At 42.3% G+C, this 27,692-nt stretch overlaps 1 protein-coding gene across 18 annotated transcripts in view; it reads left to right on the top strand.

The window, feature by feature from the left end:
* SIPA1L1 (signal induced proliferation associated 1 like 1) overlaps nucleotides 1–27,692 on the top strand; it is a 335,579-nt gene that overhangs the window by 147,705 nt on the left and 160,182 nt on the right. For 13 of the 18 annotated variants that reach the window (XM_075927307.2, XM_075927300.2, XM_075927305.2 and 10 more), the window contains one exon: nucleotides 15,386–15,454. The exons of the other annotated variants lie outside the window; for them this stretch is intronic. The gene's annotated coding sequence lies outside the window, so the exon portion shown is untranslated. The remainder of the gene's footprint in view (nucleotides 1–15,385; nucleotides 15,455–27,692) is intronic. 18 annotated transcript variants of the gene reach the window in all.

The following is a 27,692-nucleotide window of genomic DNA, read 5'->3' as shown; positions in this document are numbered from 1 at the left end:
CTCAGCTGTCTGATGGCATTCTGCTTCCAGCTGCTGCTTCTCTTGTGGTCCACACCCAGATTCTTTTGAAAGGTATTTGTGGTAATGGGCAAGATGAGTTTATTCTATGCTGCTTGCATTTTATAGAGAATCCAGATATTTCATAGCAAACTCTGGTAGATTTATGATAGATCAGATTTTGAGTCTAAACTATGCACATTTAGAAAGGACTGATTTTTAAAAAAAATAAATTGTATGAGTCCATTATTGTACTAAAATGGAGTTGCCAGCTGATCTGATTTTATGGGATAGATTCAACTATTGGCATTGTGCTTTCATGTTGTAGAAATAATACTTAAAGAATATTGCCAAGTTTTAGAATAGTTAGGAAGCAGCATAGTGATGTGCTATTCGATACAAAATGAAACACATGGAATTTGCTTGCTGTTTAACGCATGGAATTTGGTAATCATTTGAGTTCATAAAAGGGTTATTGTGAGGAGAAAGGAGAAACATTGTGGCTGTGTCTAGAGTGGCAAGTTTTTCTGCAAAAGCAACTGCTTTTGCGGAAAAACTTGCCAGCTGTCTACACTGGCCGCTTGAATTTCCGCAAGAACACTGACGATCTCATGTAAGAAATCAGTACTTCTTGCGGAAATACTATGCTACTCCCGTTCAGGCGAAAGTTCTTTTGCACAAAAGCTTTTGAGCAAAACTGCCAGTGTAGACAGCTAAGATTTGTTTTGCGCAAAAAAAGCCCCGATTGCGAAATGGCGATCGGGGCTTTTTTGTGGAAAAGCACGTCTAGATTGGCACAGACACTTTTCCACAAAAAGTACTTTTGCGGAAAAACGTCCGTGCCAATCTAGATGCTCTTTTCCGCAAATGCTTTTAACGGAAAACTTTTCCGTTAAAAGCATTTGCGGAAAATCATGCCAGTCTAGACGTAGCCTGTTTGTAGTTTCTGAGGACAGGAGAAGAATCAGTTGTCTTACATAGCAGCATCCAGAGGAGTTTAAGCTAGGCATTAGGAAAAACGTCCTGTCAGAGTAGTTAACCACTGGAATAAATTACCTAGGGAGGTTGTGGAATCTCTGTCATTGGATAGTTTTAAGAGCAGCTTAGATAAACATCTGCCAAGCATGGTCTAAAATAATACTGAATCCTCCCAGGAATGCAGGGGACAGGACTAGATGATCTCTCAAGGACTTTCCAATCCTATGATTTTATGGTTATGGGCATTGGAGCTCCTTGGGTCAACTGGGAGATGGTCTCCAAAACATTGTAACTCACAGCAAGTTTGACACAGTGATTGTCCCAATACACTGTTGCTGTAATACATATCTCAAAGCTGTTTTGTAAGATATCATGTAAACTGATCACATGTTCTTGAACATCATAGAGGTGTATGTATGGATTGCGTACAAAGTTATAGATGGATGTGCTAGAAATGTGTTTTAGAATGTACAGAGTGTAAAACCCAGCTTACCATAGACAAAAGAATGTATGTTTTCCTATCTCAGAGGCTTGGTTACTGGCAGAGGAAATGGAAGAACATTTTAAATGTAACGTGGCAAAGCTCCAGGTGTGCCCTGTGGGTCTTGCGCTTCTAGGCGCTTCTGTGACTTTCTACATTGTGTCTTACTTTATCTAGAGGTCAGGGTCACAGCTTACTGAGTCATCCTTATCATTAGCAAAGTCAAAGGATTGAGGTGCAATGCTCCATAATCCCCTTCTAGGAGCAGACATCAGTGATGTGGGGAAGGCTGGGGGGAACCGAGCTTGCCCACTACTCAGGTTTTGGCTCAGGGACCTCAGGTAGTTTTTCCTCTTGCCCAAATACAAAAGCCCTTTCCCTGGGCCACTTCCCTAGTACCTTCTCCCTGATACCTGAGCGAATCTTTCCTGCTTCAGCACAAATACTCTTTCCTTTTTCAGTCCTCACCAGTGTTTCCTCTAAGCTGCATAGCAGCACAGCTTCACAGGTGATTAATCAGCCCCACAAGTCAGTCAGCTCCTTGCATGGAGCCCTGAGCCTCTCACTGGGCGGGGCTGATTAGTCACCTGTGAAGCTGTGCAGCTTAGAGGGAACACTGGTCCTCAGCACTTGAACAACACACTTCCTCTCCTCCCTCCTTCACTCTTCTCCTTCCTCTCCTTCCTTACCTGGGGGGAACCTGTTAAAGTAGCCCAGCATGCCTTAATTGGCTGCGGGTGCCTGATTAGTCTGCTCCTTTAAGCTCTTAATTAGCCTCAGGTGCCTTTCTGTCTTGATTATGTGACAGCAGTCTCTGGCAGTTTATTCAAAAAACCATTCACGGAGCCCTGGGTATGTCTTCCATCCACCAAACTATTGTAGCAAGCTGCCCTGGATCAGTCACACACCCTAAACAAGATTATCAGCCTGAAAAAGTAAGTATAGAAACTGTTTAGCAGTCACACCAGGAGAAAAAATCTAAACTCTAGAAAGGCTTCTTGGCTTTTGAAGCAGAGACAAGGGACTTTGAGTAGTATAAAAGGAGCATAAAAGACTTCTTTGTCTCTGAGGGATGATAGGGTATAGCACACTTTGAGCCTATGAAAGCTGGATCCTCTGGCCCTGAAAGGCAAGAGCTACTGGAATCATAGGCCTTGTCTACACTGATATGTTTTGTCATCAGACCTGGCATCCTCTTCAATGGCTTTGAGCAGAAATGAGATGGGTCGTCTTCGTTTTCACTCTGATGTATCACTGCCCAGGGCCTTTGGGTCCTCTAGAAAGGTATCCTTATGTTGTTTATCTTAACCCAGAAGTAATACCCTAAGATTGGCCCCTTGGGGGTATGTCTGCACTACATGGCTTCGTCAACGGAGTCATGTAGATTACCTTTGTAGACATAGGAAAATGAAGCAGCGATTTAAATAATCGCTGCTTCATTTAAATTAAAATGGCTGCCGCGCTGTGCCGATCAACTGTTTGGCGGCACAGCGCTGTAGTCTGGACGCTCCTCAGTGGACATCAAAGTCATTTGTCGACCTCCTCTGTAAACTTCATCCCACAAGGCATACCGGGGAGGTCGACAAATGACTTCGATGTCCACTGAGGAGCGTCCAGACTACAGCGCTGTGCCGCCAAACAGTTGATCGGCACAGCGCGGCAGCCATTTTAATTTAAATGAAGCAGCGATTATTTAAATCGCCGCTTCATTTTCCTATGTCTACAAAGGTAATCTACATGGCTCCGTTGACGGAGCTATGTAGTGCAGACATACCCTTCGAGTGACAAGTAGGCGGGGCCTGACAGGTTAACAGATGTGACCAGAATTTGATAGTAGGGCTCTTACACTACTCAGGCAGGCTGCTACATTCTGCTCTGCCTGGCAAGGAGCCTGCTCCAGGCTTACTGCCCCCAAAAACCTTGTCCCGCCATTCCAAGTATGCTACAGTAGTGAATGTGGGAGTGGAACAGAGTGTATGTCTCACATGCACACATGACTATCCAACCTTTACCTCACCACCACCACCTCAGGATTCATTTCCAACTCTATCGGATGTTCCAGGTGCCTGAACCATCCTGCCTGTACTGCCGGGGAGTTGTGTATGACTGCTCTTGCGTCACTCCTTTGCTTTCCTGTCAGAAGCCATTTTTCTGCAGGGAATCAAAGAAATCTGCAGGGGCATGATTTCTGTGCATGCATAGTGATGCACAGTTCTCCCAGGAGTAAAAGACAATAACTCACTCTTCATCCAACCTTCCTCATCAGCCCCTTCTCTCCCCTCCTCTCCTCTCTCTCCCTTGTCTTAGTTTCTTAGCTCACTAAATTATAATTCACCACTACATCACAGCTCCTTGTTTCATCTTGGTGATTGTCCCCTGATCTATTTGCCTAGAAAAGTCCCTGGTTTCAACTTCCCTTTCTGGCCTTATTGGCTTACAGCCAAAGGGTTCTACAGCCCGAGACACTTTGCCTAGCTAGCTATGGTTAGTGTCTCTCTTCCCCCACTCCAGTCCCACTTTCACCAGATGACATGTTTTAATCTACTCCCCTCCTTTTTCCCCATATTTCTTTTCCATACTGAGACTCCATGGAAGAATTCAGCTATTTTGTATACTGCATGATCATATGCTCGTTCTCACTGCCTTTGAGCTGAAGTGTAGATTTCTTCCATTGAAGTATCTAAAATAAATCAGAAGATTGTGGTTTCCTGACAGCTTTGATAATTTCAAAAAATTTGCTTTCTTGAGAAAATATCTTTTCCAGGTTTTGGATTTAGCTACTGAAATAATGGCATTCACAGATTTAGTGTTTTTTCCGCTGCTTGTCCTGATGTTATACCAGTCTTCATGAAGTAAAGCTTCATAATTAAACCAAACTAAGCTTCTCTTTCAGCTCTCTTTTGCTACTGTTGTTGCAAAACACATGGAATTTATTAGAGTATTTTTATTGCATGGAAAGGATGGCTGCTGCTGGCCAGGTGAAATACTTCATTTTGGCATGAACTTAATACTGTATATGCTTAATAAATTACCTTACTGTTTTTTTCTGATGTTTGTGTGCCATAAGTAAGGCTGTGCTGGCTAGAGCAGAATGAATATATTCTGAGCTTAATTTACTTTTTGGTTAGAGTTCTGTCCTGTTTTCCTGGCTACCTTGTGAACCTTATGTACTTTCTCCCCACTTGCATTTTAAACTTATTCTCTGCCTCTCCTGCTAAAGGCAATAGGAGTTTTTCTTATTACTTTTGTAGTTGGCTTCCCAGAGGGCCAATATTTCTTTGTTTATTGACTGAGTTGGCAGATTTTTTTATCTAAATTAACAAGGTGGTGGGTGATTATTGCTTAGAATAGAATTATTCACCAGGTTGATCTTTTCAGCAGCTCAGTATTCTAGTAAATCTCATTTCATGGGGGTGTGAATCTAACTGCTTCAGAGCATCAACTGTCTGAATTGATTTTATATATTTTTTTAAAAGGTGCTCTTCTGAATTTGAATCTAACCACATTTTTAAAATGTAGTTACTTAGCACTGTTTTTTTGTTTGGTGTTTAAAGTGTGGGTGATAAATTTTCATTTTTTTTGGTTGTGTTTTATTTATTGGGACAAAATGAATTCCTCTGATATTAATCTTCAGTCTCCACTGATAACTCAGACATCTGTTGGGACAAATATTTGTTCATTCTTTTGCAGAGTTGGTTGATATAAAAGCCATTTCTAGTCATGCTTTAGTATGGTACGCTTGAGCATTGTTCTGAAAATACAGGTAGCTTTTTTCTTGGAATATTAAAGGTTATATATACAGGCAGTCCCCGGGTTACGTACAAGATAGGGACTGTAGGTTTGTTCTTAAGTTGAATTTGTATGTAAGTCGGAACTGGTACATATTGTAGGGGAAACTCTAGCCAAACATTTCTCTAGAGCTCAGTTTTATTCTCCCACACCTCACTTCCCTCAGTCCTTTATTCTCAAGCTGAGGTGTCTGCTGAGAAAAGCTGCTCTGCGTCTCCCTGGTCTGCTGGGGGGGTGGGGGGCGCTAGCTTCGCGTCTCCCTGGTCTGCTGGGGGGAAGCAGGTAGTGCGGGGTTGCCTCACCCCGTTTGTAAGTAGGGATCCGATGTAAGTCGGATCCATGTAACCCGGGGACTACCTGTAATTGCTTTAGAAGCAGAAGATACCATCAGTTTAAAAAGTTTGGTTCAGCACCATGGCCTGGTTTTGAAAGGGTGCAAAATGCTTTACACTGAGAATTGCCTGTCTGGATCTCCACTCCTGAGGAAACTGTAGGCCTAGACATTGATTTCTGGAACTATGTAGAAAGCAGCGTCCAGTTGAGAGAGGCTCATGGTATTTTAGCCTACATCTACACAGCATGCTTATTTTGAAATGAGCTCTATCGGATTTTTTTTTCCAAAATAGCTTATTTCGACATAGGACATCTACACTACATGAAATTAGTCTGAGGCAGCCTTCCCTAATGTGGACGTGCTACCGGATTTATAGCCCCAGGAGGCACTGAGGAGTAATTACTTTGAATGGTCTGTGAAGAAGCTATTTCAAATAGCGTCAGTGGAGCATCCACACTAATGCTATTCCAAAATAACTATTTTGGAATAAACATTATTCCTCGTGGAATGAGGTTTACAGATTTTGAAATAATTTAGAAATAATCAACGTCTTATTTCAAAATAATGGAATTGCTGTGTAGATGCTCACATTATTTCGAAATAATGGCTGTTTTGAAATACCTGTGCTGTGTAGATGCACACATACAGATCTGAACGCTGAATATAATTCTGAAAGGGAGGGAAGCTTACATAATAAAACAAGACTCCTTCCACTGACAATTCTTTTCCTTATTGCAACAGGCAGCGAATCTTTGAACTATTGCTTCATTTGAGGGCTCTGCATTGCTATATTTCTTACTGGTTGTAGTTTGATGGGACTTTCAGTTTTTTATATAGACACGCACATACTTGCTAGATTTGCTTATATGTTGATTAAATCCAGATAATTGTATGATTTCTAGCTGTTGGTTGCAGTGGATCTTGATTTTAAAAATTGAAATTTCTTACTGTCCCATTGTACTGTATTTCTACTCCCAAGTATCTGAAATATCTGTGAGTTGAGCTCTTTGAGGGCTGCTCAGTCAACCTTGGGTTTATCACTCAAGACTTTCTGTAGTGGGACTGTATGCAGTTGCTTTTCATGGAAGGGGGCCTTAATAGTCCTGTTGACTGAACTTACTCTGTTTCTCCGATTCAAGGCTCAATGAATGAATCTGTTCTCTCTATCCAGGACTGTGTCAAACTAGGGATGTAAAATCACGGCTAAATGTGCAGGCAGCTGATCCATCTGGGCTGGAGCGATCCCACTGTGCAGCTGGCCCAGCCGAGGTAGAGTGACTGCATGCTGCAGTTGGGCCAAGCCCACTGCACCGTTTCCTGGACAAGGGATGCTCCGGCCAGGCTGAACTAATCCCTGCCCTCCACTGGTTATCCTGGTAAACATGCCAGTAAGGTGCATGCTTACAGTGTAACTGGTTAACCAGTTAAGACTTTACATCACTCAAAGTACTGGCATATGAACTAAGTTGTCAGATATAAATCCTTTTTAAAAAATACACCAAGAACGTAAATTTGAAATTGGGGCCACCTTTTTAAAGGTAGTATTTGGTGTGTCTATTTCTGGCACTGGAGAGGATCTGTGTTGTTGCTTATACACACCAAGTTATGATTGAAAGGCAGCCAGGTGGATATTAAAACTGTGGGTTGTTTTTTTTTTTTAATCTGAGGCTCATAATTTATGCTTGTCTTTGCCTTGTGGATTCTGAGAGATCCATTTATCATCTCATTTCTCATTGGAAGTTTAGAATATAAAAATCTATTTTCTATTCTCTTCAGCTTAACTTTTTTCCCTCCGTTTTTATGAGTGTCTGGAATTTCCTATTTGTTATTTCTCCTCTTATCATAGGATATTAGTTTTTGTTCCAAAGCCTTGGATATGAGATAATAGATTCAACCTTGCTTCAATCTGTGATGTGATTGGGCCTATCCCTCAGCTTTTTTGCAACAATCCTCAAGTGTTAGGGTGTCTTCAAGAGTTAGGGTTTATACATAGTCTCCTAACATCTCACCTATTGTGTTACCCAGGCCAGTCTGAAGAAATTTTGAGTTTTCTCCTTTAGAATTCTCTCACCTTGGAATCTACCATGATCCCAACCTTAGGCCTCTTACCTTTAGCAGTCTTCCACACTGTACCCATGAGCAGTGAGTCCAACCACTCAAGTAGTATATGACTAAGAGAATCATTACATTGATTTAGATCACCCTTTTAAAAGCACTTGAGGTAGATAATAAAATTCTGCTCTCATTGGGGTGCACCTCCTCTATCAGTCTTGATCATGATCTTTTAAGTTGTATGAAGATATGGAATAGGTTGAGGATGGAGATGATCCTTGGGTATCCAGGAAGATGTCCCATTTCTTCTACCTGGTCAAAAATAGTATTTTGGCTTCCACTGCTCTTTCTGGTGACTATGAACTATTTGCTCCTCTGATAGAGGTCCTGGATAATCTGTTGTTATCGGTGGGGATAAAAAGGTCACCCCTTACATAAGAATGGCCATACTGGATCTGACCAAAGGTACATCTAGCCCAGTATCCTGTCTTCCAACAGTGGCCAATGCCAGATTCCCCACAGGGAGTGAATGGAACAGGTAATCATCATGTGATCTGTCTCCTGTCATCCATTTTCAGTCTCTGACAGAGACTAGGGACACCATTCCCACCATCCTGGCTAATAGCCATTGATGGACCTAAACTCCATGAATTTATCTAGCTCATTTTTGAACCCTCTTAAAGTCCTGTCTTCACAATATCCAGTTCTGATGATGAAACTTACAGAGTTGCAAATTGTGACAGTCAACTTTTACAGCCACTTCATCTCTTTGCCCCTGTTTTTCCATCTGTAAAATCAAAATGTTTACCTCCATCTTGAGGTGTTGCGATGTTGAATATTTATACAGAACTTCCTTCCATTCCATTTGAAACCTCTGTGAAGAAAAACAAAAATAATGAAACCTAGCTGAATTTACAGAAGGTCTTACTGCTATTCTCCATTTGTTCCTGCTTCTCTAGACCATTTTAGTTACCATAGCAACACAAAGTAGTTTGTTAAATGCTTCAGTTTTGTATATTCGTTTCCCTGCTGCTAAGAAGATAGTCTTTCCCATCCTTTCCTTTTCATGTTTAAGAGCTCATAATATGCAAAATAGATGTTTTAACTTAGGATACAATGTGATCAATCTAATAATAGCTAGCAGACCTGTGAAAATTTAAACTGAAAAATAAAAGGAAATACTTAAATGTAGGTTCTCCCTTTTGTCTTTATATCACTAAATATATTGGGAGCATTGTTTTATTATGATGTTAACCTGTTTTAAGGCCAAAAATACTTCTTGATTAAATTGCCCAAATTTGGTATTTTAATCCTTTTCAACATAGCTTAAAAGTCTCAATACACTTGAGACATGTTAAAAATTGTAAGATTGAATAACATGGCAGTATCTTAGCTTGAAATACTTACAGTGCACTGTCTCTTTTACAGTCAAGATTATAATGCAGATACTTTGTTTTAAAATATTTAGCCTAAATAGATTGGGGCAGAGGGATTTGTAAGCTAATACTTTCTTCTACCTTTCTCAGAGCAGGTTACCTGCATTTGCCTTTTTAGCTATCTGGGTAGGAATTGTCTGAATAATTGTCTTGTAAAGCAATGATCATGTGGGTGGTTAATAAATAATTTTGTTTACATCTTGAACTGTGTGTTTGGCAACCTTTATGTGTGTGAAGGCAAGAAACAAACGTGTACCGAACTTTTGTTTTGATTAGTCTGTAGTGGATAATGCTGAGCAGCTAAAAGTGATAACAGGAAATAAGCATGTTTGCTTTGTATGGTTTTATAGTGAATGGAACTCTGTATTGGCTACATTTCTAGAAGGGACATAGCTATTGAGAACTCAAACCAAAATGCTAAGTTATTACTGTATAAAGGAAGCAAAAACTGAAATTTGATTTATGCAGCATACTGAATCAGAGGGTGCATAAAATTCATGCTGCAAACTGATGACTTTACTAAATGTAATTAATATTGGGTTAAGTTAATTGATCCTTAGCTTCCAAATTGAAAAGAATACTTTGTATATAAAGGTGTCTGCTTGCTTCATCACATCCTAAAAATCTAATAATTCAATTTTGTGACATTTTGACTATGTGGAAATTATATAACTTAAGGAAAAATACTTTTCCTTTACTTATAAATGGTAAAACATCTTTCACGATTTATCAGAAAAAATGCTTTGTTTTATCAAAAGGCAAACAACTGATCAGAGCTAAACAATGTCACATTTGCTCTGACATTAACCTCACTCTGTGGGATTCAGACAGTCTCTCATTGGATTCCATATTTATGATCCAAGAACATTCCAGGACTGTTCTACATTTAAAACACAAAATACATATTTTATTTTTATTTTTTTTCCCCTCAGGGATGTAAGCAACGTGTTGACTATCTGATAAGCATATGCTTTTTGGATAGTTGACTCTACTAGTCCTTTCCCTCTGCCTCTATCAGAGAGAGGCAGCAAGGGGAGAGCAGGAGCTGGTGCTGGGGGGAGCCAATTTAAAAGCACAGTTCCCCCCAGCACTATCTCTGTGGTAGGGGGTCGAGGCACAACAGGGAACTACTAGTGCTTCCCCCTTTGAAATGGAGCACGGGGCCAGCAGGGGGGACTCAAGCACTGCAAAGCACGCAGGGGAAGCACGTGGGGAGCTCTACAGTGCTTGAGTCCAACGCTGGCCCCGTGCACCCTGCAGCACTTCTGCCTTCAAAAGGTAGCAAGAGCCAGCAAGGCTCTTGCTACATTTCAAAGGCAGAAGTGTCCTTATTGACTAATTGAATAGTCGATGCAATTTGCATCGACTATTCAATTAGCTGATTAATCTGAATCTAACATTTTTAGTTTGCATAGGACACAAGGCCATTTGTTCTCTTGATCTAATTTTTTACACTTATTTTTGATGTTCTGTACCAAATGACTGAAAGATAGCTAATGTGACACTAGTTTTTTAAAAAGGGCTGTAGAACAATGTTTCCTTGAAGATTTTCCAACCACGAGTGGAGTGAGTTTTGGCTTGTGCACCAGTTTTGAGGTCATGTGTGCCACATCCAATTTATTAACATTCAAACAATCCTGGTCGCCGGAGCAGAAACTCCCACCCCATCAACCATGCAGCAGGTCTTGTTTTAGGCCCTAGCTGCCAGAACAGGCCCTGCCCCTCCTCCTCCACCTCCCTTCTTGACCGCCCTGGCCACCGAAGCAGGCCTCCTCCCCATACGGTAGGTCCTGACCCCCCACCCCAGCTGTTCCCTCACCACACTGTCTCAGCTAGCCCTGTCTGCCAGAGAAGCCTCCTGCCACACAGCTCTCCAGAGGAGGTGGGCAGAGGAAGAATTTTTTATGCGTGGCTATTCAGGTGCGCACCTTAGTGGGAACTATTCTCTAGAAGTGTTCCTGGCAATTACAAGCCAATAAGTGTAAGTTCAGTACTAGACATGTTGGCTGAAAGTATAGTAAAAAATAGAAGTGTTCATCTGGGTTTCTGACATAATTAGTTGGGGAAAAATAAACATGGTTTTTGTAACGGGAAATCATGCCTCGCCAATCTACTGGAAATCTCTGAGAGGCTCAACAAGCATGTGAACAAGGGGGATCCAATGGATCTCTAGTGTAGTTACATTTCCAGAAAGCCTTTGACAAGGTCCCTCACCAAAGGCTCTTAAGCAAGGTAAACTGTCATGGAATGAGAAGGAAGGCCCTCTCTTGGATTGATAACTGGTTAGAAAATAGGGGGGAAAAAAGGATAGAAATGAATGGTTTGTTCAAAGAATGGAGAGTGATAGTTATTGGTATGCCTTGGGGCGTCTGCACTAGGGATATTAGATATCCTGTAACTGAATAGTTGAGAAACCACATGAGACTTTAGTGGTTACACGAGTATTCTATAATCCCCCGGGGCAGAGGTGGCAGCTGGTGTGCTCTTATTCCACTCCCAGGGAGCACCCTGCCACTCCATGCTTCTGTCTCTCTATCAGAGGCAGAAGTGCAGAGTGCCAGGTGGGAGCTTGTCTGCGAGGGGAGCCAATTATAAAACCAGCTCATGAACCAGCTGCCTGCCGCCCTGTGCTGCTGCCTCTGATACAGTGCAGGGTGGAAGTAGCCTCTGTCCAAGGGATGCGGAGCAGCCTCTGTCAATGGGGAGCTCAGACACACACTCCGCGGACAGAGGCTGCTCCGTATCCCATGGAGCAGCTTCTATGAGGAGGTAGGACCCACTTCCCTTTCTCCAGCGGCCAAGGGGAGGGGGGAAAGCCAGGGATGCCTCATCCTGGCCCTCCTCAGCAGCCAGGGGGAGAGCTGTGGCTGCTGTGGCCTTGGTCTGGCATTGACCACTGTTGTAAGACAGCGTACTGGGCTAGATGTACCTTTGTTCAGACCCAGTACGGTTGCTCTTACTTTTCATATGTATGCTTTATAATTCTTTATAATTGAAATCACCACCATAGGCACTGCTCTGGGGCTGGAGCATCCACAAGGAAAAATAAGTGGGTGTGGAACACCCACTAGTGCCAAGCCTCCCACTCCATCCCGTTCCCCACATGATTCACAACATTCAAGGTCCTGAAAGTTTGTGGAGGAGACAGGGAAGAGGTGGGGGAAGGGTGGAGTGGGTGCAGGGCCTAGAGTGTAGTGGGGAAATAGGTGCAGGAAGTAGGGGTGCAGGGCATGCTGCAAGCATTCCCAAGGTTTGAATTCAGCTTCCCTGTACCTGGGGTCTATTCTGCTCCTGGTTCCTGCAGCGCTGGTTCCCAGTCTCTGGGAAGCCCCCACAGGGTCCTGCTAGTACCACGTGGTTTGCTGGGCCTCTGGGATCCCACCGTTGCAGGCTTTTCTAGCCCCCTGGGATTCTGTCAGCCCTCCAGATCCCATCATCCACAGGTCCTCTGGGTCTCACTAGCACTGCCATGGGCTCTGCAGTCCTCTGGTCTCAAGTCCTGTCGCCACACCTGCAGTCCCGCTGCTGGCCCAAGGCACTGCAGCTTCCCCAATCTGTTGCTTCAGTCTGGGGCGGTGAGAGTTGCCAACTCTCCTGGACTGGACACCATTTGCAGTAATGGAGTTTGGTCCATCCAGTCTGGGAGAGTTGATGATCCAATATCAACAGGTATATTTTTGATAATAAAATGTATTGAGGAGGCTACAACTGAAAATATGACTATAGACACCAACTTCTCATCTTGCCAAATAGTGCCTGATTCCCCCTCATACTCTGTTGCACTGGAGTTATTTTTGGGATCTCAGCACACCCCAAAACTAGTTCAAGAGCTACTGAGTGAGGGCAGGGTGCCCAAGCACCTTCTGGCAAGATGAGAAGTTCCTGTCTATGATCACTGTGGCTCATATTGCAATTGTAGCCTCCTCAATAACATTTTAATGCATGCTAAATAGATTGACAAAGTAGAGTCTCCTAGTGGACAATAACATGACGCTAGTTTGTTTAGTAGTGCTTACACACAAAATGAATACTGAGATATAAAAAAATGCCTAATTGGTTTCTGTGGGATTGAAACAAATACATATCCTCTTCATAGGATACCTTCATCTTTTCATTGAGGTTTGTCCTTGATGAATGCTCATATCTCATGATATTCATGAGCATAATTATCACGTCTCTACAAAAATTCTTTGCTTGTTTTTATGTGCAGTTCTTGATGTTGAAAATATTTAAAACAAAGATAGCCTTAGAAGAAAAAATTGACAAGTATGAGGACAATCAAAAGGTGCTAGATGAAATGTCACTTTAAAATGATTTTTCTTGTGAGTTAACTTATATACATACAGAGTTCAAAACCTTTTCTTTACAAGTCAGTGTTAAAGAAATGCTCTCCTATATAACACTCATCTCAGCATCAGCTATTCAGTGAAATGGCAAAAGAATTTAGTATGTACTATCTAGCATACAAGGCATTTTTTCTAGAATGTTTCTTTTTATTGTCTAAATATAGTACAGTTCTATCATGAATGGGGATCGTATGTGTTTCTTTTCTTTAGTTTTAAGAAACAAGAGATAGGAGAGAGAACAGAATCATTCTAAAAAAAAAGCAAGGTTGGAGGGAATTATAAATTTCTGTATAGACAACAATTGAGGCACTTTTTATTACCCTTCTCTGCTCATATGTAAGTTTGTACTAAAAATATTTTCCTGCTAAAGAAACCTTCCCTGATTCTGCAACTGAATATAGTAAAAACATGCAGAAATGCAGCATCAACAGTTAGTAAAATACTTCATTTTGTCATTGATGTCAGTGATAAAATTTCCAATAACTACAATGTATCTAGGATTTGACCTATTTTGTGTTCCAAACCCTGAAAAGTTCACTTTTTGCTATTACAGCAAGTTACCACTACCCACGCACAATCAGGTTTCCCACCCTCCCCATCTTCTGCAAAATCCTATGTTCTATATAAATCCTGCATCTTGGCAAGGGATTAGGCTGGATGTCCCTTATGGTACCCTCTAACCCTGTGATTCTAAACTAAGGATGTTAAATACTGCTTAATTTACTAGTCGAGTAGTCAGGCACTCTTGTGCATTTCAAAGTTTGAACTCGTGCAGCCCGGAGTCAGCAGGACTTCCCGCTGGCCGCAGGCTGTATGCGGTGTGCCAGCTTTGAAATGCTGGATGGAGCTGGGGATTCCCCAGCTGATCCCAGGTTCTGTGTGGCATTTCAAACCGGCAGTGCCACACAGAGCCCGGGATCAGATAGGGACTCCCCAGTTGACTCCGGGTTCGACGGAAATGCTGCACAGAGCCCAGGGTCAGCCAGGGAGTCCCCAGTTGACCCCGGGTTCCACGTGGTGCTGCCGCTTTGAAATGCTGTGGCAGCGTTTCAAAGCGGCAACATTGCATGGAGCCTGGGGTCAGCTCTGTGGCATTTCAAAGGGGCAGCACTGCACGGATCCAGTATTCCGGGATTCATGCGACACTGATGCTTCGAAGTACCCAATCTCTCACCCACCCTTTGCTGCCTCTATCCTATACAGGCAGCAAGGGGGAGAAGCGACTAGTCGAATCGACTATCCGATATGGATTTGCTTATCGGATAGTCAACTAGTCTTTAATATCCTTATTTTAAAATGATCTTCCTATCTAGAACTAGGATCTTCTGTGTTCCCCATACTTGCAGGCTTCCTCTGCTGTCTCCTAGTAACATCAGGTTTCTCTTGAATCACTGCAGTATTTTTCTACTTTAGCAGCCCTCTTACTGAGTCTCCCCACCTCATACACTCAGAGTCCCCTTTCCAAACTACTGGCAGTTATTTTATCATTATAAAGGTGCCTATGATCTATTGAAGTTGGTTGGTGTGTAATTGGGGAAAGATTAGAAGTATTTTGTTTCTGCTTCTTATAGCAATTCATGCTGTTCCAAGTACATGATGTGTTATTAAATCTTTAAACAAAAATAATAGTATAGTACTGAGGAATTTCTGCCTACATCAGCAGTATTTGTAATAGTAATATTTTTTTAAAAAATACCTTTTTAAAAAGACCACCTATTTTGTTGTTTAAAGTAACTGGCTAATTGTATTTCAAACATTTCCACCCCCCTCTCTGTGTCTCCAATGGCTTAAAGATTTTTGTGCTTCCATGGAAAAGAAGAGAAGCTTGCCAGTCTTTTTTTTTTTCTCCTTTCTTTTTATTGTAACTTCATCATTAATCATATTTACAGGCTGTCAGATGACACACTTAGCAATATTATTGTTATGTTTTCTTCATTATATTTTAATGGTTATATTCTGCCTTCTTTCCCAGGTCATAGAATTCATTGTATGGATGCTGAGGCTAAGATCTGTGAATTGGCCAACATGCCATGAAATTATAGTAAGTTTTTGCCTGTTGCTTAAATCCATTTTTTTGTAAGATTTTTTTCTTTTTCAGTTGCTAAACAAAGGGCTGTGATACTCGTGTAAAATCAAGTGAGAAGCTTTATTATTGTATTATAATATACCAAGCGTCTGAAATGGAGGACAAAAGCTGCATTTTGTGCCAGCAATTTAAATAAAAATATGTTACTGGTTAAATTTAAATCTGGACAGTCAAAGAAAAATCTGACCATTAGCATGCCACAAAGTTGATTGATTTCACTTTCTGTCAAATTGTGAATTGCTCGAGCAGTTCACTATAAATGCTAATCTCCATGTTATTTTTAGTCTCCATTAGTCTCTCATGGGGGGAACGTAGGAGTAAATGTCAAAGTTTAGCAAAGGACTGCTATTAAACCAAACTGCCAAAGCAGGTGCTGGGTGGGTTCCCCTTCACTCTTTATCACTTAGCAACTAGTGGTTCTACATTTTCAAGATGTGTGAATAAAACAGCCCCGTCATTAAGAGATTTAATAAAATCTTTTTTTTTTTTTTTTTTTTTTTTTTTTTGCATCATTTGATTTTGGGTAATTTGACAGGTATCTGTTTCTGTGTCTTTGCCCTGTAGTGCGTGCATGTGAATTTGCACTCCATACCTCTGTGCTGCATTTGACATTTCAGTGTTTATAGGTTTATGTTTTTAAATAAAATTCTATATGATTAGTATGGAGAAGTAAATTAGTACGGAGGGTGCAAGAACTAGAGGTTATGGAAGTTGGGCATTGGAGCTGAGCTGATTTTGGGCAATAATGACCATGGCCATTACTGTAGGGAGGCAGGTGGGTAGGGAATCAGCTCCCTGATTTTCCCTCTAGTTTGGTGGCCTCCAACCTTTTTATGCCAAAGATGGCTTTTTAAATATCAGAGCAACCCAGGATCTACCTCATCCTTTCCCTGAGGCTCCGACCACTCTTTCCTCCCCTCCTCCATGCTTGCTTTCACTAGGCTGGGATAGGGAGTGAGAGCTCTGAACCAAGATTGAGGGATTTGGGTGCAGGAAGGTCTGATAGGTGCAAGTTCTGGAAGGGAATTTGGGTGTAGGAGGGGACTCCACACTGGGGCAGATTGTTGAGGTGCAGGAGAGAGTGCAGGGTGCTGGCTCTGGGAGAGGGTTCCAGGTGGGGCAGAGTATTGGGATGCAGGAGGGGGTAGAGAAGGAGATGCTGAGAGGGGGCTCTAGACTAGGCAGAGTGTTGGGGTCATGTGGGAGTGTGGTGTACTCAACAAGCTCCCAGGCCAAGGAGAAAACTCTTAAATGCTTGGGAGAAGCAGGCTTTGAGTTTTTTTTCCTCAGCCCCCTGCAAGATGGTTTCCTCCTAGGCTGGAGGCCCAAGGGAAAAGCCTGTGTGGGTGGACATGGCACAGGGCTTGGCGGAGTTTGCTTGATCACAAATCCTGTAAAGTCGTGGTCTGGAATGTTACCTAACTCCATGTGTACTCCTAACTGAGGCAGAGCCTTATTCTCAATGCTCAGACATCCCCAACTCCCCTTGTCAGCTGGTTATCCAGTTGGTTACAACTCCCCTCCCCTTTACCCATGGAATTTCCTGCTATTTGCACAGGCACAATCCATGCAAGCAGCCTCACATTTCTTCCTGAGGCTTTGGGGGCCATACTCAGAGAAATACCTTCTTGCTGTCCAGATCATCACTTGCCACAGCAGTTGGACCAACTCTTTCTCACCAGACCCAGTTTAGTTGCCTCCCCGGAGCACCAGCAGTCTTCCTGAACACTGGGTAGTCAGAAAAGGAGAAGTCAGTGACTGGGGGTGGTAGCAGCAGGAGGAGGCAAATTGTTGGTGAGGACAGCAAAGAGTGGGAAGAAGCAACAGCAGAAGGGTGAAAGGACAGGGGTGGAGGCAGCAGCAGCAGGAAGGATGAAAATTAGAGGGGTCCAAAGAGAAAGGAAGAAGAGAGGAGTAGCAAAAACTGAGGGATACATGGGTGAGAGGCAGCAGCAGCAAAGAGAAGCCAAGGGCATGGGGAAGGAGCATCAGTAATCCAAAGGTCATTGAAATGGCCCCTTTCCTTGCTGGAGAAATGTGAACAGCTCTGACTAGAAATGTAAAATCCCATTTAAAATGTTAACCGGTTAAACTATATGGTTAACTGGCGTGCCGTATTGTGCCGTGAGCAGGGGGCTGCTCCAGCTGAGCTAGGCACCAATTAACCAGTTACCTTGGTAAGCATGCTGGCAAGGCAAATGCTTATCGGGTAACACTTTCACTCTTTACATCCCTAGCTCTGACATCCCTTCGTCATCACAAGCATCACAATGCTCTTGGGCCTCCATGAAAGGAGAAGGGAGAGGTTCCTGGTTTGTCATGCTGGGGGAGGTTCAGAATACATTGTGCCTGCCACCTACTCACCCCCCTGCAAGGAAAAAGAAACCCCAGTATGCACAGCACTTTAAAGAAGCCCAAATCAATTCCACAGAGAAACCAACTCAGCTGAAGCTTTCAACAAAAAGTAGGAGCAAGGTTAGATGGAAAGTAGGGTCAGCAAAGGGAAGATGGATTGTGGGGAGTGGGAAAAGAGGAGCCAGATTCCTAGAGAAGAGGAAGGAGATAATGAAGAGCAGGTGAGGTAAGTTCTGAGTGTGGAAGGAAAGCAGGGATTATGTGGAACAGAGGGATAGAGGTGGGGCTGGAAGCAGAAGAAAGACAAATGTGTTGTTTGCCAATATAGCTTATTTTGCTGAGAGATACTTATAAAAATGCTGGTTATGTTGGTTCCACAAATAACTCATCACAGTATAAATATATGCACATACCTGCCCCTGTAATAACCATCCCAGTCCCACACTCTCCTTGATGAATACCCCAGAATGGGACTGGATTTTCTTCAGGAAGGCATAGACACTTTTCTTCCCCTCTCTGAAGTTAGTGCAGTGTTGTCCTTGGTAGTTCATTCCCATTCCTGCCTGCTATAACTGGGGGTTTGCAGAGGACTCCCTCCTGCCCCATGTAGTCTCTTTTGGTTGGCTGTAGAAAGGAAGCACCCTTACTAATTGGGCATTGCTGGAACTTGTTCTGTGCGGCAGACACAACTCCTGCCCAGGTTAGTTTTCTGCTGACTCTTCTTCACAACCAGAGGGGAACCAAGCAGCAGTTCAAAGCAGTGAGCCCATCTCATACCCCTCTCAACACCTCTCTGTCCTTTCAACAAAAAGACAACAACCCTCCTTGAGATGGTATTCCAGCAAATCAGCCTGGGACTACTGGTATCATGCAGCCTGTACTCTGAGTTTAGGTGATGCTTTGTTAAAGCAAAACTCCATAGTACTGTCTTACTGGAAAACAAAGGGGGAGGCCGAGACTTGGGAGTGAGATGGAGATACTGTCAGAGGCTCCATGACTGGCCACTCAATCGTGAATGACTGGTTGGGGACATTGAAGCTTTCCTCCATATCTTCTTCCTTCTGCTCCCTTACATGCCTATCTAATTGGTTACCCTAAATCCATGAAATCTATGGCTTGTCTACACTGCACCTCAGTGCAAACTACGGAAGTGTGAATTGCAGCGCACATCAAAGTGTTGTGCTTCAGCTGCCCCACATGGACACTACTGGTTGGTACAAACCCAGTTCACGCTAATGTAATTTGGTTCGAGGCCTAGATTAACATAACTGGGTACCTTCTAGTTTGTCTCATCAGCATTCACATTGGGCAGCTACAGCGCAACACTTTGTACTCTTCAGTTCACGTATTGTAGTCTGCACTGCACTGTGGGGTAGACATAGACACCTTAAGTCATTTGTTTTTCATTTAAAATTTTTACTCTACAGATTTAACAGAAATTAGTTTATCTAATGCTCAGACAGTAAAGTTGATCAGCCTTACCTGGCTCATTGCCAGTGAAGTCCAATTAAAATTATTTTTTCCAAAGGAAAATTTTTAATTACAGATTCATCCCCCAATTTGGTCACGTGTGTATGCAAGTATAAATTGTGCCTGTCCCACGCTACTGCTGTACATAACAAGAAGGCTATTATACTCGACAGGGAACCCTTAGAAGTGAGTTTATGGATTCTTCCTCCTCTTGTTCCCACAAAGCACATCCTTTATGTAGAGGTAGATTGCTAATATGTGAATGTTGAAAAGGTTCATAGATACAAAACAGGAAAAACTAAAACAGATTGTTAGCAGGGAGTTCTTAATCAGGTGAGGAGTTAATAAGAAGAAACCTGTTGACTGATTAATCATGCAATGATCTGCAGGTGTTTTTGGGAGATGGGATGTGAGCTAATGAGAATTCATGTTTTCCTTCTGCTGATCACAATTACCCCTGACTTATGTAGATGAAAAGTGCCTGACACAGATAAATCGCCCTCTACTGAATTAGTTGGCTAGCTACATGATCTAGATAGCCTTTCTTTCAAAATATCGAAACCAACTCAAAAGGATTATAAATATCTGAAGGCTATTCCCAGCATACATACCCACTTTTAATTCAAGGTAATCAGAAAGGGCATTCTTATAATTTGTGCTTACATTACTTTTTCCACTAGTATTCCCTAAGAGCTTTCTCCACATTGTAATGCATTTTCCCTTTGGGGTCAGATAAAAGGAATAAAAACATAACAGCTATTTGTTCTTTTGAAATGAATCAGGCTAGTTCTCCTGACAATTGCGGAATACAGTACTTTTGATAAATTTTGACATGTCTATATTTAGTGTTGTTCTTACCAGACAGCATTGTAGTGAAGAACACTGATAGCTATGTAGTTCACCAGAGTCAATAAATATGAACTGTCTTTAACTGTGTTACATAAACCTCAAAGGTATCTCTGTTTTATTAATGCAGTATGTGCATCTGTGTGTGTTTAATCAAGGTTCAGAAAAGCAATTACTTTGCTTTTTCTATTGAGCATTAAGGCTTAGTTATTATATATTAATTGAAGGCTGTAGAGACCAGTTATGGTTGTTTATCCTCTGGAGAAAGAAAAATCTAGCATTCTTAAAGTAACTGGGAAGAAAAATTAATCTTTTTATTTTTCTAGGCTAATGATAGAATTTTAAATTAATTTTTATTTACACTTAGGGGCATACACTCTTGTATTATTAAAGCAGCCTAAATACAATTGTCTTATCTTTACCCTGTTGTATAAACACTTACGTGGCAGTTGAAATTAAATTCTTTAACCACAAACTATCCTATTATCATAGCCAAATCTAACCATACAAATTCACTTGTGGAGCAGTTAATTTTCAGCATACCTCAGGTCTTAGGTTTATAAAAGAGGAAAAAAGAGCTAAGTTGTAAAATGTTCCAGTAATTTCCTAAGTCCCATTTTCAAGAGGAATTTCGGAGCCTCATTGTCACTGAAAGCCAATGAGACATAAGCATCTAATTGCCTTAATTACTTTTGAATATTTTACCTAAGAGCTCTTAAAGTGATGGCTAAGCCTCTACTTAAACTGTCATTTGGCGAAGAAAGTTTTGTCAATCGGTGCTTTAAATCTAATAACCCATTTTCAGGGCAGATAATCAAAATGTTTGGTGAAACACCTCTGATTTCTAGAGATCTGAGTTCCTTCATCCTTTTATTGGGTTTTAGGTCTGATTTTGATGCAAAGACTTAAACTCATAGGTCAATGGTTTTTGTTGTTGTTGATAAATCAAAACCAGTTGTCCAAGATGGTTTACTTTATATTTGTGCCTTTCTATTTGTTCACCAAAAACTACTGATATGTCTGTGGACACTGGTTGGGATATGTAGGGTTGCCAGATGGTTTCAACAAATACCGGACACATTTGACATTACATCACAATCTACATTACATCTTATTTAGAAAATACCAGACATTTATATTTTCTCATTTATATTTTCTCAATTTGTTTCCTGAACAGAAATCTCAAATACTGGACTGTCCAGTTCAGAATTGGACACCTGGCAACTCTAGGGATATGTGGAGATGTGATAGGGTAGCTCTGTTCTTTTCACTCTTGTTCTTTCTAGAGTGTGTAGTCATACAGATTTGACTTCTGTTACTTCAACATGAAGGGCTTACATTTTGAAAATCTGTAAGGAATCTTTGCTTCCCATGTAGCCACCAGAGTGGTCTTTTCTGTTCTTTGCCAAATTAAATATTTTATACAAGAAAAAAAAAAGTGGGTTGAGCCCATAACCACAAAAGGAATGAAATTTCGAAAAAGCAGTGGTTGGAAGAAAACACGCTGACAGTAGACAACATGGCACTTCAGATATCTGTTGCTTCATAGATATTAACATTTTTTGTATTTATTTATGATTGCATATTTCATATTGCTATTTGCTTGCCATTAATGTCATTCATTTTGAAATTTCCGTTCGTGTAGTTATCCACCAATTTGGGCAACTACATGAGGGAAATTTGCCATTCTCGACTGACAGATACTGTTGTCAGCTGATATTATCTACAGCAGAACCTTGAAAAATTTGGTGGCATTTGATCAAAGTGCTACAATTAAGATAGTATTGATAGAAACATTTTTCCTGCTTTAATATTCTCAGTATGCATAATATTATACATGCCTGATCATTCCCTTCAGCCAAGTTTCAGTTGCATCGTGAACAGATTTTATTTGCTACCATTGCTTCTGAGTAACTATGTAGTTTATGTAGTGTTTTAAATACAATATATGGAACAATACTTTAGATTGTGCAGTGTAGTCTACTTTGTGTTATTGTTAGAACCTTAACTTTGAATTTTTGGACTTTGTGATTTTAAATTTGTAACTTGAGGCCTGGATTCTACTCTTGGGATCCATATAGGCAGATCCTTGTGCTTTCATAGATCCCCACTGACTTCTGTGGAGCTCCGTGTGTGTAGGGTGTATCCATATGCGTCTGATTGCATGTTCCAAGGAGAGAACACCTCTGAATAGAAAAATCACACTTCTTTAAGCCATTCTTTTACTATGGTTATAATTGTTTAGGATAACTATGATTGAAGGAAATAAAAATACTTTCCCCTCTATATGTATCTGTTTACTTTGTGTGTAGCCACTTTTATTTTTCCCTGTATAGTTTTCTTTGTGTGGTGTTTTAACACAGCAACAGTTGGGGAATTTTTTTAAATAGAAAAATGTGATTGCAAAAGCATGTCAATTAGCATAAGATCTCATAATCAACACTGGAACTTAAAAACTACAGGCAGTCCCCGGGTTACGTACAAGATAGGGACTATAGGTTTGTTCTTAAGTTGAATTTGTATGTAAGTCGGAACTGGCTCCAGATTCAGCTGCTACCACTGAAACTGACCAGGGGCTGACTACAGGAAGCAGGAGGCAGAGTTGCTCTGCCCCCAGCTTCCTGGAATCAGCCTGATCAGTTTCAACAGCTGCTGAATCTGGAGCCTGGGATAGAACAGCTGGGGCGCTGCCCAGTAGGTTCCCACAGGACCAACCCGGCAGCACCCCAGCTGCTCTACCTGAGGCATCCCGCAACAAAAGCCTGGTCTGCTGGGGGAGAGGGAGGGCGCACTAGCAAACCAGCAGACCAGGGAGACCCGAGCAAAGCCGCATAGGCGGAGGGACCCCGCTGCCCGTGCGGCTTTGCTCCTGTCTCCCTGGGGTGCTGGGGGGAGTGCCCCCCAGCAGACCAGGGAGACCCCAGCAAAGCCGCACAGGCGGAGGGACCCCGCTGCCCGTGCGGCTTTGCTCCTGTCCCCCTGGTCTGCTGGGGGGGTCCAGAAAAGCCGCTGGACCCCCCCCCCCCAGCAGACCAGGGATACCCGAGCAAAGCCGCCCAGGCAGCGGGAACCCTGGCAGCAGGAACCCCGGCTTTGCTGCACCCCCCCCCCTGCAGACCAGGGGGACAGGAGCAAAGCCACCCAGGTGGCGGGGTTACCGCTGCCTGGGCGGCTTTGCTCCCGGGCAAACGAGCAAAGCCGCCCAGGCGGCGGCTTTGTTCGGGTGTCCCTGGTCTGCTGGGGGGGGGGTCCAGCGGCTTTGATGGAGCCGCCCAGCAGACCAGGGAGACCGGGAGAAGCTTTTCTCGCCCCGGAGGACACGGGCGGCGACTCGCCGCCCGTGAGCTCCGGGGCGAGAAAAGCCCCGTTTGTAAGTGCGGATCCGACATAAGTCGGATCCGTGTAAGTCGGGGACTGCCTGTATTTAAAACAGTTTCTTTTATTCCTGTCCACAAATAATACATGATATTTAGAAAATTCTTTTCACCTGTTGAAGTCAGAGCATTTCACAAGAATCTCATTCACTATTCCTCAGATGGGAAAATAAAGAAACATAGGTTGTGTTTTACTCAGACAGAGTTGGGAACAGCAACTAGGGCTCCTGAATCCTAGGTCTGCACTTCTCCATTAGCCTGTGAAAGGTTGTGAGTTGCTTACACTGTATATATGCTATCAAAGGGGCACTGTTTTGCTTTTCTTGCTCTGGGTTTCCAGATCCTACCTTTGGCGTGTTTTGTTTTCCTAATTTGTTCCTTATTATTTAAATCTTCTCTGTTCTGTGCTTTTTTACATGATGCTGTAGGTCATATAATTCTGTAAAAGCTCTATCAGGTGGACCAGTTCTGTGCCCACTGAAGACAAGTTGAGCTTTATCTCAGCACTATTTTCAGTGTGACTTCAACAGGGAACAAAAATTGGAAATTGCAAAGGATGAGATGAAATGGAGAGTGATGCTCACCTTAGTTTATCTAGTGATTGCAAGTCACCTCCATAGCAGGCTACTTTCTAGCAGCTATTGTTTTTGGTATAGTGTAAATAATTTTTAGTAGTATGCCCCAAAGTCTTCGGGTTTAGTCCTCAGGAGTAACGAACCAAGGGGTTTGATTCGAACTAACGCGTCCTGGAGCACACTTCCTGGTTTGAATCAGCTGGCAAGCGGAATAGTGCGTGGGCGAGATTATGCTAATGAAGCGTGGGATATTTAAATCCCCGCTTCATTATCAATTTTGGTCAGCTACATTTGCATCCCTAGTTCAAACTAGGGAGCAAGTGTAGACGTACCCTTAGACTATTAGTATCTAAAGTGCTACTGGACTCCTCATTATCTATACTGGTAGGATTCTTTGACTCATCAGATAAGGAGTGCATAACATGTTACATAACACAGTAGTCAAACATGTTCTGTGACTGAAAGCATAGGCAGCAGATCTTGTCAGTTGTTTAATAATGAATATTTCTTCACCTGCTTAAAGAACTTAATACTTAACCATACTACTATTTGCTATGGCAGAATTGTGTCAGCGGGAGAATAGTGGTATACCTAGACAGAATGACTTATACGTTCAAACTGGTTTCTGAAAGAATTATGTACAAGCAGAGAGATGATTTCAGGCAAGCAGTTACCCATGTTCTTTGATATAAAAGCAAGTAGTCTATAATAGCTTATTGAGGTAAATTAACTTTTAAGCATTTTGTGTATGAAGAAGCAGTGGTCATACTCCTTTCTTTCCTATAATGTAATAAAACTTTGAATAGTCTATACATAAATGTAATCAAAGTTCAAGTTATGTCATTAAGTTTTATAGAGAGAAAGGGAGAGATGATAGGTTGGGGGAAAACAGCAATGCACTCTTTAAGTCAGATGGTTCCCTCTTGAAGCCACACATTTTATTTGGAATGCCATAACCAATTTGACCTCTTAATTATATTTCGTGGAAGTGGTATTGCCTGTGAGATGCAGTAAATTAGTTTGCTGACAAGGGTAACCACGGTTTCTAGTCACAAGACAATTGTGGATAAATACAGAACAAGCAAATGAGACTCTTGCCTATTTATCTCTTTCCCAAATCAAGGGGTTCTTAGCCACTTTGTACGAACTTTGCATTTTGTGGTGTTCCACAGTTGTGCAGTCATAACTATTTTGTTTTGAAGTGTGTAAGCATTTATGAAGAGAAATATTTAAATTATACAGGGCCTTGGAAGGATAATATTTTTATTGGTAAATATTGGTAAGAACTTTGATTTTGCTGCTCATATACAAACTTGACATATTTCCATCAATAATCAAAATTTACTGATAGGACAAGGGTGGTGCGGCTCGGACTTTGGCTTTGCATTAACCCACCTTAGGTTGTATAGCAATTTATTTGTCATAAAGGGTCATGGTGCAATGAAGTTTTAGATCATCTGATGTAGTGACATTAAATAATTTGGATTCCCCCATCTATTTTTACTAGGGATGTTAAAAATCGTGTAATACGCTAACCATGTAACCATTAAATATTCTGTTGGTTGCATGGTTAACCATTACTTTTACGAAGGGAATTTATCGCTTGCTGCAGGCTCTGCAGTAGGAGATGGCGGCTCAGTCTCGGCACGCACTGTGTCCTAGTAGCTGCCCCCGCTCCCAGGCTGCCTCCGCTATGGCTCTGCATTAGGAACTGGAGGGCTCCCTGCTACCAGCTAAGTTTCTTAAAATTCAGAGCCACAGGGAGCAGCCCGGGAGTTGTGGTAGCTGCCGAGACCCAGCATGTGCTGGGACTGAGGCCTGCCTGCTCCAGATTAGCTTTCAGAGCTTCAGTTGGGGGGGAAAGGAGTGCCATGGTTAACTGGTAACATTAACCGATAAGCATCTACATATTGGTTAATGGGTTATATTCCAAAATCCCAACTTTTGACCCCTTCAAAATGTTGTGTAACTCTGAACATGTAAATAGGTTAAAATTTTAAAATATTTAAAAAAAACATCAGTATTACCAATCTAAATTACAAAATAAAAATCCAATTCTGCTAAGTCTAATTATACATCAGATGATTTGATCCATCTTAAGTACTTTGAAGTTCAATGCTGTTCACATAGTTGCTGGTTTGGGTGGTGTGGACTAGGAATGTTAAATACACACTTCTTAACTAATTGAGTAGTCTTGCGTTTTAAATTGCAGAGCTGCAACAGAGTTTGGTCCTGGACCAAGCATGATCTGGGACTGAGCTGGGCAGCCCGTGTCTGCGGGTGGTCCCAGAATAGAGGCAGCAGTGGGGGAGAGGGCAGGTGGCACTGCGAAGATGGCTCCTGATACAAAGGAAGAGGGCGGGGAGGATTTGGGTAGTAGTCTAGGGGACTGTTCCCTTACATCTCTAGTGTGGGCTACACTTAAAATCATTTACAACGGTAGTTCATGCAGAAATAGAAAAGTTGTTTACTGACTTAGCATTGTAGTTTCTATCATAAAAAAAAACAACATTTTTCTATTACACTGAAATATTTGCAGATATTGGATGCTGTTTTGTATGCTCCCAAATGCTTTCACGACTTATTTTCTAGTATTTTCTTTTCTGTTAATAGTTATTGACTATTAGCTGCAGGAATATGTGCTTTTTATAGAAGAGTTAGGACTGTTGTATTCCTACAAGAGTTGCTATTAACCCATCATGTCAGTCTTATTAAAAATATTGCCTACTGTGAGATTTTCATCAGGAATACCACACTGATACGCCTGTATCAGTTTAATTCTGGAAGCTGTGCTAAAAAAATCTTATGTTGGCGTCATCTTTTCAAACTAAATGCTTTCTTAGATTTCATAATAAGCCTGGTCCAGTTTTAATGGGGAAGTCTTAAAAAATACGATATCAGAAGATATTCTTGTAGCCAGCCTATGATTTCCATATACAAGGCTTTCTAAACTGTTACAGAACCCTAATCACTAAGACCATATCTACACTAACAGAAGTTAGTTCGAACTAACTTTCATAGGCGCTACACTAGCGCTCCGTTAGTTGGAACTTAATTCGAACTAGCGGAGCGCTTAGTTCGAACTAGGTAATCCTCATTCTACAAGGATTAAGCCTAGTTCGAATTAGCTAGTTCGAATTAAGGGGTGTGTAGCCCCTTAATTCGAACTAGTGGGAGGCTAGCCCTCCCCAGGTTTCCCTGGTGGCCACTCTGGCCAACACCAGGGAAACTCTACTGCCCCCCTCCCGGCCCCGGTCCCCTTAAAGGGGCACGGGCTGGCTACGGTACCTGTGCCAGGTGCAAGCCTGCCAGCACCCAGCCAGCAGACCCTGCACCTGGCACGGATTGAGCCACCCACTCGAAGCCCCCCACCGCTCCCCCTCTTCCCGGGACCAGGCTGGCTGCTCCCGGGAGCTTGCCCGGGACCGCAAGAGGCGGGCACCCACCTGGGCTAGTGCGGACATCGTGGACCTCGTCCACGATCTCCGCACTAGGCACAGGAAAGTGGCCGGCTTGGGCAGGAGAGCTGCCAGCCTGGCCACCCAGGAGTAGGTTTGCATGAAAATCAAGGTG

The sequence above is a fragment of the Pelodiscus sinensis genome, chromosome 5 (assembly GCF_052426305.1).
Source record: "Pelodiscus sinensis isolate ZL-2025 chromosome 5, ASM5242630v1, whole genome shotgun sequence".
NCBI classification, from domain to species: Eukaryota; Metazoa; Chordata; order Testudines; family Trionychidae; genus Pelodiscus; species Pelodiscus sinensis.
Note: the sequence above shows the minus strand (reverse complement) of the source record. Positions and strands in the feature narration are given on the sequence as shown.